Raw genomic sequence first — 14,073 nt, 5'->3', positions numbered from 1 at the left:
GTTCTCTGCTGTGCAGACATCATTTGTGTTGGGGATGTGTGTATCTGTGTTTGTACAGGTGTGTGTGTGTGTGTGTGTGTGTATTTGTGCACATGTGAGAGATGTGTGTTTGAGAATGTTATATATTGAGACAGAATGAAAGCATGTCTCAGGTCTCAGTTCAGGATCAGGGAAGCCCACACTCTTGTTTCTCTCTTGTCACTAATGGTGTGTATGATGAATAATGGAAAGACCCACAGAAAACCTCATGCAGCCCCTGAAACACAAACACCATGCATCCATCACCCTGCCTGGGACAATCACAGCTCTGCCTGTAATGAGCTCACGAACACACAAAGAACATAGACAGTCAAGGAATCTTAAATTAAGAAGTACACAGTGAGGTGGAATCAGGCCCATGGGAAGGGGTGGAGCTATGGAACTGTCCTAGGGGATTCCCTCCCTCACACAGGTGCAGAGAGCGTGCCAGGGATGGAGTTACTGTAAGGGGGGAGCTGAGCAGAGACACACATGACCAAATCCAAACCCATTCTCTGTTAAATAGGTGAGCTGACTGGACCTCTCAGCCTACTTTCAGATCAATGATGAGGAAATGAACTTTGGTGGTGAGAGAGTGAGTGAGGATTTGATTGATATCTCCCTAATTGTTGTATGTCCCCACTAGTTGCCATTCAGCGCCAGCCTCAGTTTGCCTGTCTCACGTCCTGACCAGTATAAGGGGTTATTTGTTATTGTAGTTTGGTCAGGACGTGGCAGGGGGTGTTTGTTTAGAGTGTTTCGGGGTTTGTTGGGCTATGTTCTTTGTTAGTCTATTTCTATGTTAGTTGCAGTATGTCTATTTCTATGTGGTGTTTGTTGGGTTGACCTTCAATTGGAAGCAGCTGCTCCTCGTTGCTTCTAATTGAAGGTCCTATTTAAGAGGGGTGTTTTTCTATGGGATTTTGTGGGTAGTTGTTTCTTGTTTAGCTGTGTGCCTGACAAGACTGTTATCGTCGTTGTTTTGTATACGTGTGTTTCGGTTTTCCTTCTTTCTGCCTATTAAAAAGAAGATGAGTATACACATTCCCGCTGTGTTTTGGTTTAATCCTTGTGACAGCCTGGGTTGCTATCGTATAAACTTCAATTAACGTCTTTCCCCTAATTGGTTTGGTATCAGGGACCATTTGGAAAGGTCAGCACTCTTCATTTTCCGACATGGGTTTGTCTTTTTGCCTCAGTGATCTCAGCGGTTATCATTGATACGGTCAATCTCCCAGGCCTGGATTCATGGAACTAGTTTTTCCGCTGAAGTGAAGTGTTACTTAATGACAAAAATAAACGAATACCTCTCCTGAGAAACATTTGTTTGTTATACAACTTTTCAGCACTGACCTTTTCGGGACAAGTTGAACATCTACAAGTCCACAGTCTGCCAAAGAGAGAGGAAGTGGCCTTCAATCTAAAACCTGTAGTGAGTTCTGAATAGGTGATATCTCCTTTAGACTGTTAGTAACTGAGGAGAGGGAGATAGTAGGGATTTGTTTGGGCTTCAACTGAGAGAGATATTTATCAGGCTGCCACTGCTGTCCCTGCACTACCATGGCCAGATTAGGGGGATGGAAGTTGTGATTTCTCCACTCATTGTGCTCAGATAAACTACTACCAGACTAGGCTTGGCACAGCATGGCGCACATTTGGAACGGTGTGGAGTGGACCTGCTAGTGTCTTGTGAGCGTGTGTAATGAGAATTTAGAGACATAAAGCTTGTTTCTTACTTTATAACTGGGGGATATTTCTCTACATCTAGGTTAAATCCATCAGTCAAATCTAGTTATGCTTGGGAATGGGAAAGTAATATTGCTCAGCTTTTAAAAAATATTTTGCGAAAGAATGAACCCTCTCACAGATGCTGATGGCATTTTGTCATGAAGGGGTTTGCCACAGGTTGTGCTCTGATTGCAGGTTGTGACTCAACTCCCCAGCCTTCCTACCCTCCACCTTGTGAGGCTCGCCGTCTCATTTCCACTTCTATGCCCTCCTTCCTTCTCCTCCTACTCCTCATCCTTCTCACCTCTTCCATCCTTGCCGGCTTTCCTCAGTCCCCCAAACGTTCTATTCCTTTACACCGCCTGGTTTGAAAAGTGTAAAGGCTGGTAGGCTCCACACACTTGAATTAAAAGGGCCATCTGGTGAAGCGGAAAGCAGAAAAGATATGGAAGAGAGTAGAGATTTCGGCATGGTAGATTAGAGGATGAAATGAGGCTGGGAGCTCTTTGAAGTTAACAGTTAACCCAATTAAAAAACGTTTATTTAATTATTTGTACCTTTATTTAACTTGGCAAGTCAGTTAAGAACAAATTCTTATTTTCAATGACGGCCTAAGAACAGTGGGTTAATTGCCTTGTTCAGGGGCAGAACGACAGATTTTTACCTTGTCAGCTCAGGGACTACGATCTTGCAACCTTTCGGTTACAAGTCCAATGCTCTAACCACTAGAAATCATTGTAAGCCTGTTTACCCTGTGCTACAGGGTATTGTATACATGGTTTGTTGTGGCTCCTATAAGTGCTGTACATTAGAACACATTATGTAAAATGAGTTTGTTGTTCTTCCTTATGGCTAGTTTGGCTGTTAAAATGCACATCTGCACATTAGGTAAACCACAGGTCAAATAATCAAATTGTCTTGAGGCCCCTTACATACCTCCACCTTGTAAAAAACAATAATAGCCGACAACAGCTGACCACTGTGCTGAGGCTAGGAAACACTGTCACCACCGATAAATCCACAACAATCGAGAATTTCAAGAAACATTTTTCTACGGCTGGCCATACTTTCCTCCTGGTTACCCCTACCCCGGCAAACAGCTCTGCACCCCACGCAGCAACTTGCCCAAGCCCCCCCCCCCTCGTTTCTCCTTCACCCAAATCCAGATAGCTGATGTCCTGATGGACCCCTACAAATCAGTTGGTCACCAACTACTTCTCAGATAGAGTTCAGTGTGTCAAATCGGAGGGCCTGTTGTCCGGACCTCTGGCAGTCTCTATGGGGGTGCCACAGGGTTCAATTCTCGGGCCGACTCTCTTCTCTGTATATCAATGATGTCGCTCTTGCTGCTGGTGATTCTCTGATCCACCTCTATGCAAACGACACCATTCTGTATACTTCTGGCCAGTCTTTGGACACTGTGTTAACAAACCTCCAGATGAGCTTCAATGCCATACAACACTCCTTCCATGGCCTCCAACTGCTCTTAAATGCTAGTAAAACTAAATTCATGCTTTTCAACCGATCGCTACCCGCCCGCCCGACAAGCATCACTACTCTGGATGGTTTTGAGTTAGAATATGTGGACAACTACAAATACCTAGGTGTCTGGTTAGACTGTAAACTCTCCTTCCAGACTCACATTAAGCATCTCCAATCCAAAATTAAGTCTAGAATCAGCTTCCTATTTCACAACAAAGCCTCCTTCATGTTGCCAAACATACCCTCGTAAAACTGACTATCCTACCGATCCTTGACTTTGGCGATGTCATTTACAAAATAGCCTCCAACACTCTACTCAGCAAATTTGATGTAGTCTATCACAGTGCCATCCATTTTGTTACCAAAGCCCCATATACTACCCACCACTGCGACCTGTATGCTCTCGTTGGCTGGCCCTTGCTTCATATTCGTCGCCAAACCATCTGGCTCCAGGTCGTCCATAAGTCTTTGATAGGTAAAGCCCCACCTTATCTTAGCTCACTGGTCACCATAGCAACACCCACCCATAGCACGCGCTCCATCAGGTATATTTCACTGGTCATCCCGAAAGCCAACTCCCCCTTTGGCCGCCTTTCCTTCCAGTTCGCTGCTGCCAATGACTGGAACGAATTGCAAAAATCACTGAAGCTGGAGTCTTATATCTCCCTCACGAACTTTTAGCATCAGCTGTCAGAGCAGCTTACCGATCACTGCACGTGTACACAGCCCATCTGTAAATAGCCCACCCAACTACCTCATCCCCATATTGTTATTTATTTTTTGCTCTTTGCACCTCAGTATCTCTACTTGCACATCATCATCTGCACATCTATCACTCCAGTGTTAATGCTAAATTGTAATTAATTCACCACTATTGCCTATTTATTGCCTTACCTCCCTAATCTTACTACATTTGCACACCCTGTAGACTAAATCTATTGTGTTATTGACTGTACGTTTGTTTATCCCATGTGTAGCTCTGTTGTTTTTGTTGCACTGCTTTGCTTTATCTTGGCCAGGTCGCAGTTGTAAATGAGAACTTGTTCTCAGCTGGCCTCCCTGTTTAAATATATATAGATATTTATTTTAAACAATGCTCCAATGTAATGCTGCATACTGTCTATGCTCCTGTTGTTTTACCAAGGCAATTAATTCCCAAGCAAATACTAGGTCCTTTTTACATTTATGAGTAGTTTCATATTTTGGCTTAGAATATTAAGTATAAAACATTTATTTAACTATATTGTTCAAATGCCCTCCTCAAATATACACTGTATCGGGTTGTTCTGTATAAGATTTTTGAAAAGGGTACTTTGGGAAGAAAATATATCAGTTTAAGTGGGAAATATCAGGACTGTACAGTATCAAATTAGGTGTGCTTTAGAATTCCTCTTCTAAGCAGGGGATATGTGAAAGAACAGGAGTGTCAGAAAGAGAAAGAAGGATGAGAAGAAGCAAGCTGTCTTTTCTTTTTTCTTTTATTTAACCTTTATTTAACAAGGCAAGTTAGTTGAGAACAAATACTATTTTACAATGACGGCCTACCCCGGCCAAACCCTAACCCGGACGACGCTGGGCCAATTGTGCCCCGCCCTATGGGACTCCCAATCACAGCCGGTTATGATACAGCCTGGAATCAAACCAGGGTCTGTAATGATGCCTCCAGCACTGAGATGCAGTGCCTTATACCGCTGCGCCACTCGGGAGAGAGAGAGAGAGTGAGTGTGTTCCACTGTGTCCTGCTTGGGAGATAGCGGCCTCTTCTGGGAGATTAATTGGATGAGAAGAGAGACAGTTTAGGAACACTTTTGTCCCCCTCCTCTCTTACGGGTGTGTACTTTAGGGTTTTAACATGCTGGCTAAGTGTCATTCCCATATCTCACACCAGAAGTTGACATTTATTATGAGAATTTGTGTACACTTGTTGTTTCGACATCTTTTCATTTAGGGCTACAATTGGTAATTCTCCATTCTCTGTCTCACTGTACTTAACACCCTCCTGGAAAAACACTGGGTGATTATGTTTGGGGAATTGTTGTCTCCTGTTGCTACTGTATATTCAGTCAGGCAGTGGTTGTGCAGAGAGGTACGGTACATTTTTGTTTAGCTGACTCTCCGGGGCTAAGGCAAAGGCGTGACATCCCCACTCTCATTTGGCGTTAGAGAAAAAAGACCTGTCAGCCCACAAAACACTGCAGCAGAGGGGTGCAGTAAGAGTCAGTGCAATGTTTCCCTTCTAGCTTCATACATCCACAAAAACACACAGGCATTTGCCTCTAAAGTATCTGCAGTGCAGAAAGAACATTGAGGGTTAGGGTGTTTTTGTGAATTGAATATATAATGGTGATTTATCTGTGCATTATATATAGATTAGAGTACCTGGCAAATGGCAATACCTTGTGAAATAGAGCCCTACAGATGTAGGATCTTAATTTGATCCAGTTTGTTAGATGAGGAAAATAATCCTGCAAAAACAAGAAATCAGAATTATTACGTGGATTATAATTAATGGACATTTTTGTAGTGGTTGATACATCTTTCGTAAGGGAAAATCAAGTCTGAAATTTCAAAGTGGAAATTATAAACTTCCGAACCCTTTGCAGTTAGAAGATGGAGCCAGTTTACAGCAGGCTTCCTTCCCAGTGCTCCCACAAGACCTTACTCCATGGTCAGATTGACCCACTTGTCCTCTCCTCGCCCATCTTCCATCTCCACCCCACCCTTCATGTCTCCTGACAAGTTTCCATGGAAACAAAGGGTAGAGAGAGGGGCCCTAATGAGTGGGAGAATGTGTGTTGGTGAGATGAGCACCTTTATCTCTTAGTAGACATGCACACGCATGCACACAAACACACCAACCATAGGAATGCATGCAGAAGTACACGCACACACACACACACACACACACACACACACACACACACACACACACATATATGAATGCATTCACAGATACACACACACACACACACACACATAGGCGAGCAGGGAAGATCTACAGCAATGATTGAAACACTGCGCTTTTAGACTTTTTCATTTCAGAGAATGGTACTTCATTTAGGTAGTAAATATCCTGTGCCATACAGAGCCGTATACATCATGAGATGGCCGATGACCATAGTGAGAGATAACATGAAAGAGTGCTTCAATCCAATATCTATCTCCCAGACCCTCAAAACAAAGAACGGGAAGCACTTGTTTGTTGAAGATTCCGCATACTCTTCAAGAGAAAATTGAGAAATCCACAACAAATCAGTACAAAGCCTAACTGACTTTTTTATGACAAATTTTCATAATCTCTAGTCGATATGATTAATTATGGCTGGAGATCTCTCAGTGAGCTGGTTTGACTGGCAGACGTAGCTAGCGGCAGTGGCTAATGCAGATGATACTGGCATAATATCCTGCTCTGATAAACTGCTCCCTCCCTCCCCTTCCTCTGTAGTGTGGCTAATTAAGCCCTGGAGAGGACAGAGGAGAAGAGTGACATGATACTAGGAACCACAGACCTTTGAACATTTATTTTGACAGGGAGTCATGCTGAGACCAAGGTCTCTTTTACAGATGAGCCCTGTGTACACATCTATATACACTATACATCAATATTCACATCAATACATGAAAAGCAAAACACAATCAATAGAAAGGTCTGAATTGCCTTAGAGGCACCAGCTCTTCCAATTTTAGAGAGCTTTGGAGATTATTCCACAAGTAAGGTTAAAAAACCTAAAAGCAGATGTACCTAACTCAGCGGAGATAGAAGGGATCTCCAGAGTTAGTCCTTAGACCGGGTCTGGTAGCTCATAGGTTAACATTGAAGTAAGGCATGGCAGACGTTTATGCAAGAGGGCTTTATGAACAAAAATAGTGCAATGCATCAATCTACGAGACTTCAAAGAGGGCATGTCTACTGTCTGATACAGAAAGCAATGATGTGTACTGAACCTGTCCATCCATCTCTACTGGGTCCTGGTCCTCACTCTGCTCCACAGCCAGGACCCTGATGCTCGACAGGGGCTACCTCCCAAATGCCACCTTATTACCTAGTGGACTACTTTTGACCAGGGTCCATAGGGATCCTATGCCATTTGGGATGCAATCTGTCTCTGGTTCCTTACTGACCAGAAGTGAGGGTCAGTGGATATTAGGATATGGTTCAACATGATAAACCAGTTCACATTTGAGTGGAATTGGGGAAACGTGTTAGTAATTATTTAGTAGTGATATACTGTATATTGACATGACAAATTATATTCCGTTCCAGTTTACATGAGGGCTTCACTTTGTTGTTTTATGCTGTGAAAGTGTGCAATGCTTGGTTAAGTTTATTTGTATGCAGTCCTGGTTTTCATTGATTTCAGTTGGACAAAAATGTAATAAACGGAAAAAAAGCTGTGAATGAGTAAACACAAGGTTTATTTCAAAAAATATATATTTTACCTTTATTTAACTAGGCAAGTCAGTTAAGAAAATATTATTATTTTCAATGACGGCCAAGGAACAGTGGGTTAACTGCCTTGTTCAGGGGCAGAACAACAGATTTGTACCTTGTCAGCTCGGGGATTTGATCTTGCAACCTTTCGGTTACTAGCCCAACACTCTAACTACTAGGCTACGCTGCCGCCTAATGTCATTTTGGTGTTGTAAATCCACCACTACAGTAGTTTCCCAATGTCAACGTAGATCATGATATTTATGCAAAATTGTCTACAGAAAGTATGAATAAGCTTATGGAGTAGAATGAAACAGTGTTTAGATTCAGTCCATCAGGGGAGAATAAGTCTTTAGCTACTGCTACAGGGAGATTTCAACAGCTCTTTGTGAGTGTGTGTACGGCACTGTATTTGTTTGTGTGTTTGCTAAATCGTTTTGTTTTTTCCGGTGTTCTCCAATGGATACCTTTTTATACAGTTTGTGTGTGCATGTGTCTGCGTGCATGTAGACTTATCTCCCTGCAATGAGAGACATGAGGCTAGACATGAAACTAGATGGAGAGAGGGGAAAGAGAGAGAGGAAGAGTAGAAAGGGAGAGACCGAGAGTTTCACACCAGAACAGTCACATGTCACCTTAGGCACGGAGGAAGACAAACACACACTATTCCAAAGGAAGCGATTCACCATGGGGGAGTGATTTGGTAGGTCACTAGGGAGCTGCTTAGGAACTCAGACATGAGAAAGCACTCTGGAGGATCCAGCCAGCACCCTCAGTACACAATGTTCTCCCTCACATCACACACCCTATATCTGTGTTCTACACCTGTGCAAAGAAACAAGATCAACATCTCGCCCCATATACAGTACTATATATATAAAACTAACGATTTCTGTGACATCCTACAGCAGTATGTTTGGTGGTGTTTCCTATTTTGTTCAGCCAGACAGCTACAGTAAAAGTCTAATCACATCCTGGCTATGTAACATATGATTGTCACATTATACTGTAATATGACTTGACAGACCCCTAGTCATTTTTTGGAATATGTTATTGAGTACTGCATATGTGGAATGGGAAAAGGGCCTTATGAATATTGTAACATGACACAAGAGAATATAAATAGTGAATCTATACACTAGTCCAGCCATACTCAACAGGTGGACCGCGGTCCGGATCCAGAACGGGGTCAATATGGACAGTGGGTCCCGACTTAAATAAATATTTTTTTTTTTAAAGAAATGAATCAGGCTTTTAACTTACTTCTGTTGAGTTATAGTATAAGGCACAAAATGTAATTTTGAAATTTGGTAGTGCATGGGCAGTTTTCCTCATGTTGTTCACTGACAGACCTTTGAGAGCTATTTGCAGTTTTTTATCGCCTTGTTACTATTGTCACAAGTAAGTGGAACGTTTTCACAAGTCTTAGTACAAAACTCCAAACTGGTAACACTTGTAACACAGCCAGTCTTTCATTCAAAATCTGTCATTGTGCATTCATTTGGATTGTAAACATCTCTCACGGCACAACCATTGATTCAAAATATAAATGTATTGTGAAATGTGATGACAACATGGGTTTAATCACCAAACATAACATAATGATATCTTTTCACTTTAGTTGTTTTCACTACCAGTCAATCCAATAGCAAACAATGCAAGATACCTGTTTCAAATCACCCTTAGAATTGTTGAAAGTCATATGCTACAGTACTGTAAATAACACCGTTTTCACATTGGGCAATACACTTAGATTCTGTCAATTTTGTCAGGTAATGTATCATTTTCATAATATCTATCCAGTGTGTAATCAAAGGTGTGATCAATGAATACATCCTCTACAATTATTCATGCAACAAAAAAAAAAGATATAATTGCAACATACTGTGGGTGTACTGTCTGTAATCAAATGTAAGAAATTGAATACAATTGAATAAATAACAATGAAACATAAGGTTTAGCACACATTCACTTGCTTCAAGCCTGTCTTGTGTCACATCTGCTCCTGCTACGTCCTCTGGTGTTCATCCGGTCACTTCTTGACCTGCAGTTGCTACCCCTGTACACTCTCTGTCTCTGTCTCGCTCTCTGTGTGCTGGAGTCAGAGCAGATCCCTACCAGCTGCAATTCGTTCCATAATCAAGACCTCAACAAATACTCAGTCCTTCCACTCTGCCAGATTGTAATTTCTGCTCAGTCGGTTCATGATTCTAGCCATTTATGATAATTCAAGATCCTGTTACTCTGCTGTGCCTGTTTCCCTGCCTGTCACCATTTATCCTCTCATTGCTGTTACCGCTCTGTCTTTGGCTCCTGTCTCCTGTTCCACATCTCACCACCCTACTACCTTGCTCTGGATTTCACTCACCACCACTACCCTGTTCTACTCAACTAAATCCAACCTCAGTCTCCACATCGGGTTTTTCTGCAATTCATCCGAGCTTCCCCAGATCTGCACTCCATATCTCCCTGTGTAACAAATATTTTGGTTCATTCATCCCTGTTTCCTCATCTGAGTCTGCTCTTGGATTCCTCTGTGTCGCTCCGCTTAGTCTTGAGCATTTGGCCATAAATTCTCATCCACATCAGTGAATGTCCTCATTGGTCATGCACCTTAAGAAAAACCTTTTGGCATGGCGAATCCAAGCTTGACATTGGTCTGCATTGATTATGTCAGATGCCTCATCCGTGGCCAGAAAGAGGGTGGCTCGCTCATGGGGATGGTGATCGTACGCCTTCCACCTCCATACTGAAGAAAAATCCTCAATAGGATTGAGGAAAGGAGAGTATGGGGGCAGGTATATGGTCACAAATCAGAGATGGGCCCGAAACCATGCCTGAACCACCTCTGCGTGGTGGAACCTGAGATTGACCCACATAATGACATAGGTGACCCCTTCACCTTGACAGGCCTACTAAATTTAATTGAGAAACACAATGGGGTGTGCAGCATTGTAGGATCCAAGTAATGGACTACGTCCTGTCACACTATCTTCAGAGATAGCTGCGCACATGGAGATGTTTCCCCCACATTATCCAGGCACTTGGAATGTCTCCCGAAGAGGTTTCGCCCATGGCACCGAGTTTTGGCCAGGTTGAAGCCCGCTTCATCACCAAAGATATACTTGTGATGGTTCACAGCATCAAGCACCATCACCCTCTAAAAATTATTATTATTTTTACTGTATAGTTCCAATATGATATTGTGAATCAAATAGTAACAGTAATACAGTATATAATGCTGTACCTGAACATACTAGTCCCGCAGTTGTTTCACCTGGTCATTTCTCTCAAAAGGGACCAGGTAAATGTATTTCATATCTGGTGCATCTTCAAAAGGTGGGAGATTGTTAGTAGGCTGATGGATGCAACATTGGCAAAGGTGTCATCGTTCTCAATGTCCTGCTTCATTTCGGACAGCCGCCAGTCCTGGCCCTTACCATTTCCACCACTGCCCACTCTTTTGTCAATTCTGAGGGTAGAACAGAGTATACGGTCACTAGATCATACTGTAAGAATAGTGTAACAGGTTTTGTGAATTTACATGCATTACAATGTCATTTATTGTAAATGTAATGATAAAGCATAGTGCATATCCTGCGAAATGTTCTCATGATCGAATTGACAGTTGATCTTTTCAGATTGGGTTGAACTAATCTGTCAACCTCTGCCATGGTAAGGCCTCTGTTTCCCACATGGTCAACGACGATGGCCCGGACATCATTAGACACAACCGTTCTCTGCCATCTGCCTCCCTCTCTTTGATGTCCACCTCTTTGACGGGGCCCATGCCCACCTCTTTGACATCTTTGATGGGGCTAATGCCAACCTCTCTGACGGGTCCCTTGTCCACGAGCTCTTTGATTTCTTCTTCTCCCTTGCTGTCTATTCTGCTCAATGTTGAAAAAAATTGCAAGTGTTCACACACCCCCTTTTATATGGTGACCAATTGTGGTTACCATTATGCGAAAACAATTAGCAATAATGAGCAGTCATTATGCATGGTTATCATGTATCGTACATTAGATGTTTATACTTTACAAACATACATTTTATTTCTGTAGTTCTGAAAATCCATAGAGTGAGGGAAAAAAGTATTTGACCCCCTGCTGATTTTGTACATTTGCCCACTGACAAAGAAATGATCAGTCTATAATTTTAATGGTAGGTTTATTTGAACAGTGAGAGACAGAATAACAACAAAACAATTCAGAAAAACGCATGTCAAAAATGTTATTAAATGATTTGCATTTTAATGAGGGAAATTAGTATTTGACCCCTCTGCAAAACAGGATTTAGTACTTGGTGGCAAAACCCTTGTTGGTAATCACAGAGATCAGACGTTTCTTGTAGTTGGCCACCAGGTTTGCACACATCTCAGGAGGGATTTTGTCCCACTCCTCTTTGCAGATCTTCTCCAAATCATTAAGGTTTCGAGGCTGACATTTGGCAACTCGAACCTTCAGCTCCCTCCACAGATTTTCTATGGGATTAAGGTCTGGAGACTGGCTAGGCCACTCCAGGACCTTAATGTGCTTCTTCTTGAGCCACTCCATTGTTGCCTTGGCTGTGTGTTTTGGGTCATTGTCATGCTGGAATACCCATCCAAGACCCATTTTCAATGCCCTGACTGAGGGAAGGAGGTTCTCACCCAAGATTTGACGGGGCGTCCATCGTCCCTTTGATGCGGTGAAGTTGTCCTGTCCCCTTAGCAGAAAAACACCCCCAAAGCACAATGTTTCCACCTCCATGTTGGACGGTGGGGTTCTTGGGGTCATAGGCAGCATTCCTCCTCCTCCAAACTCAGCAAGTTGAGTTGATGCCAAAGAGCTCCATTTTGGTCTCATCTGACCACAACACTTTCACCCAGTTGTCCTCTGAATCATTCAGATGTTCATTAGCAAACTTCAGACAGGCATGTATATGTGCTTTCTTGAGCAGGGGGACCTTGCGGGCACTGCAGGATTTGTCCTTCACAGCATAGTGTGTTACCAATTGTTTTCTTGGTGACTATGGTCCCAGCTGCCTTGAGATCATTGACAAGATCCTCCCGTGTAGTTCTGGGCTGATTCCTCACCGTTCTCATGATCATTGCAACTCCACAAGGTGAGATCTTGCATGGAGCCCCAGGCTGAAGGAGATTGACAGTTCATTTGTGTTTCTTCCATTTGCGAATAATCGCACCAACTGTTGTCACCTTACATTTACATTTTAGTCGTTTAGCAGACGCTCTTATCCAGAGCGACTTACAGTAGTGAATGCATACATTTCATACATATCATACATTTTTTTCTGTGCTGGCCACCCGTGGGAATCGAACCCACAACCCTGGTGTTGCAAACACCATGCTCTACCAACTGAGCAACAGGGAACCTTCTCACCCAGCTGCTTGGCGATGGTCTTGTAGCCCATTCCAGCCTTGTGTAGGTCTACAATCTTGTCCCTGACATCCTTGGAGAGCTCTTTGGTCTTGGCCATGGTGGAGAGTTTGGAATCTGATTGATTGATTGCTTCTGTGGACAGGTGTCTTTTATACAGGTAACAAGCTGAGATTAGGAGCACTCCCTTTAAGAGTGTGCTCCTAATCTCAGCTCGTTACCTGTATAAAAGACACCTGGGAGCCAGAAATCTTCCTGATTGAGAGGGGGTCAAATACTTATTTCCCTCATTAAAATGCAAATCAATTTATAACATTTTTTACATGCGTTTTTCTGGATTTTTTTGTTGTTATTCTGTCTCTCACTGTTCAAATAAACCTACCATTAAAATTATAGACTGATCATTTCTTTGTCAGTGGGCAAACGTACAAAATCAGAAGGGGATCAAATACTTTTTTCCCTCACTGTATATAGTAGACAAACCAGTTTAAAATCTATTGGTGTACCAAACGGTTAAGGGATTAGCCATTAAGTGCAGTTGGATTAAGTGATGGTCAAATATATTTAAACAAATGAAGAGAATCATATAAAAATTATTGTGAGCATATTGCATTGTGAAAGGCAATTACTTTATATGAAAGGTATTTCTAGATGAAACACTGATGAGGTTTTGTGCAAAAGTTACTGTGTGATTTCTGTGTGCTGAAAATGTGCTTAAGTGTGCTTTTGTAATAAAAGTTGTGAAATTTGACCACACACTTATAAAAAAAACAGTATAACTTGTCAGAAATGTCCAGTTGGTCAACTAGCCCATGTTAGCTGGTTAGCCTAACTTACCTGACTATCTTAAATCTTGTAGTTATCATGGCCAGATTATATGCCCAGGGGCTTCGACTCCAAGGAGGCATTGATTTTGTTGAGTCACTCAGCTATCATATGAACATATATAAGAGGGCAAAATGTGTAGAAATCGGCTCTAAAACTGCAACATTTTCTCTCACCCCATGACAAAATATGTAGAATTGCAAGAACTTG

At 42.3% G+C, this 14,073-nt stretch overlaps 1 protein-coding gene across 1 annotated transcript in view; it reads left to right on the top strand.

The window, feature by feature from the left end:
- Window positions 1-14,073, top strand: part of LOC115150530 (metabotropic glutamate receptor 2-like) — a 93,655-nt gene that overhangs the window by 9,759 nt on the left and 69,823 nt on the right. The window lies entirely within an intron of this gene.

The sequence above is a fragment of the Salmo trutta genome, chromosome 16, assembly GCF_901001165.1.
Source record: "Salmo trutta chromosome 16, fSalTru1.1, whole genome shotgun sequence".
NCBI lineage: Eukaryota > Metazoa > Chordata > Actinopteri > Salmoniformes > Salmonidae > Salmo > Salmo trutta.
Note: the sequence above shows the minus strand (reverse complement) of the source record. Positions and strands in the feature narration are given on the sequence as shown.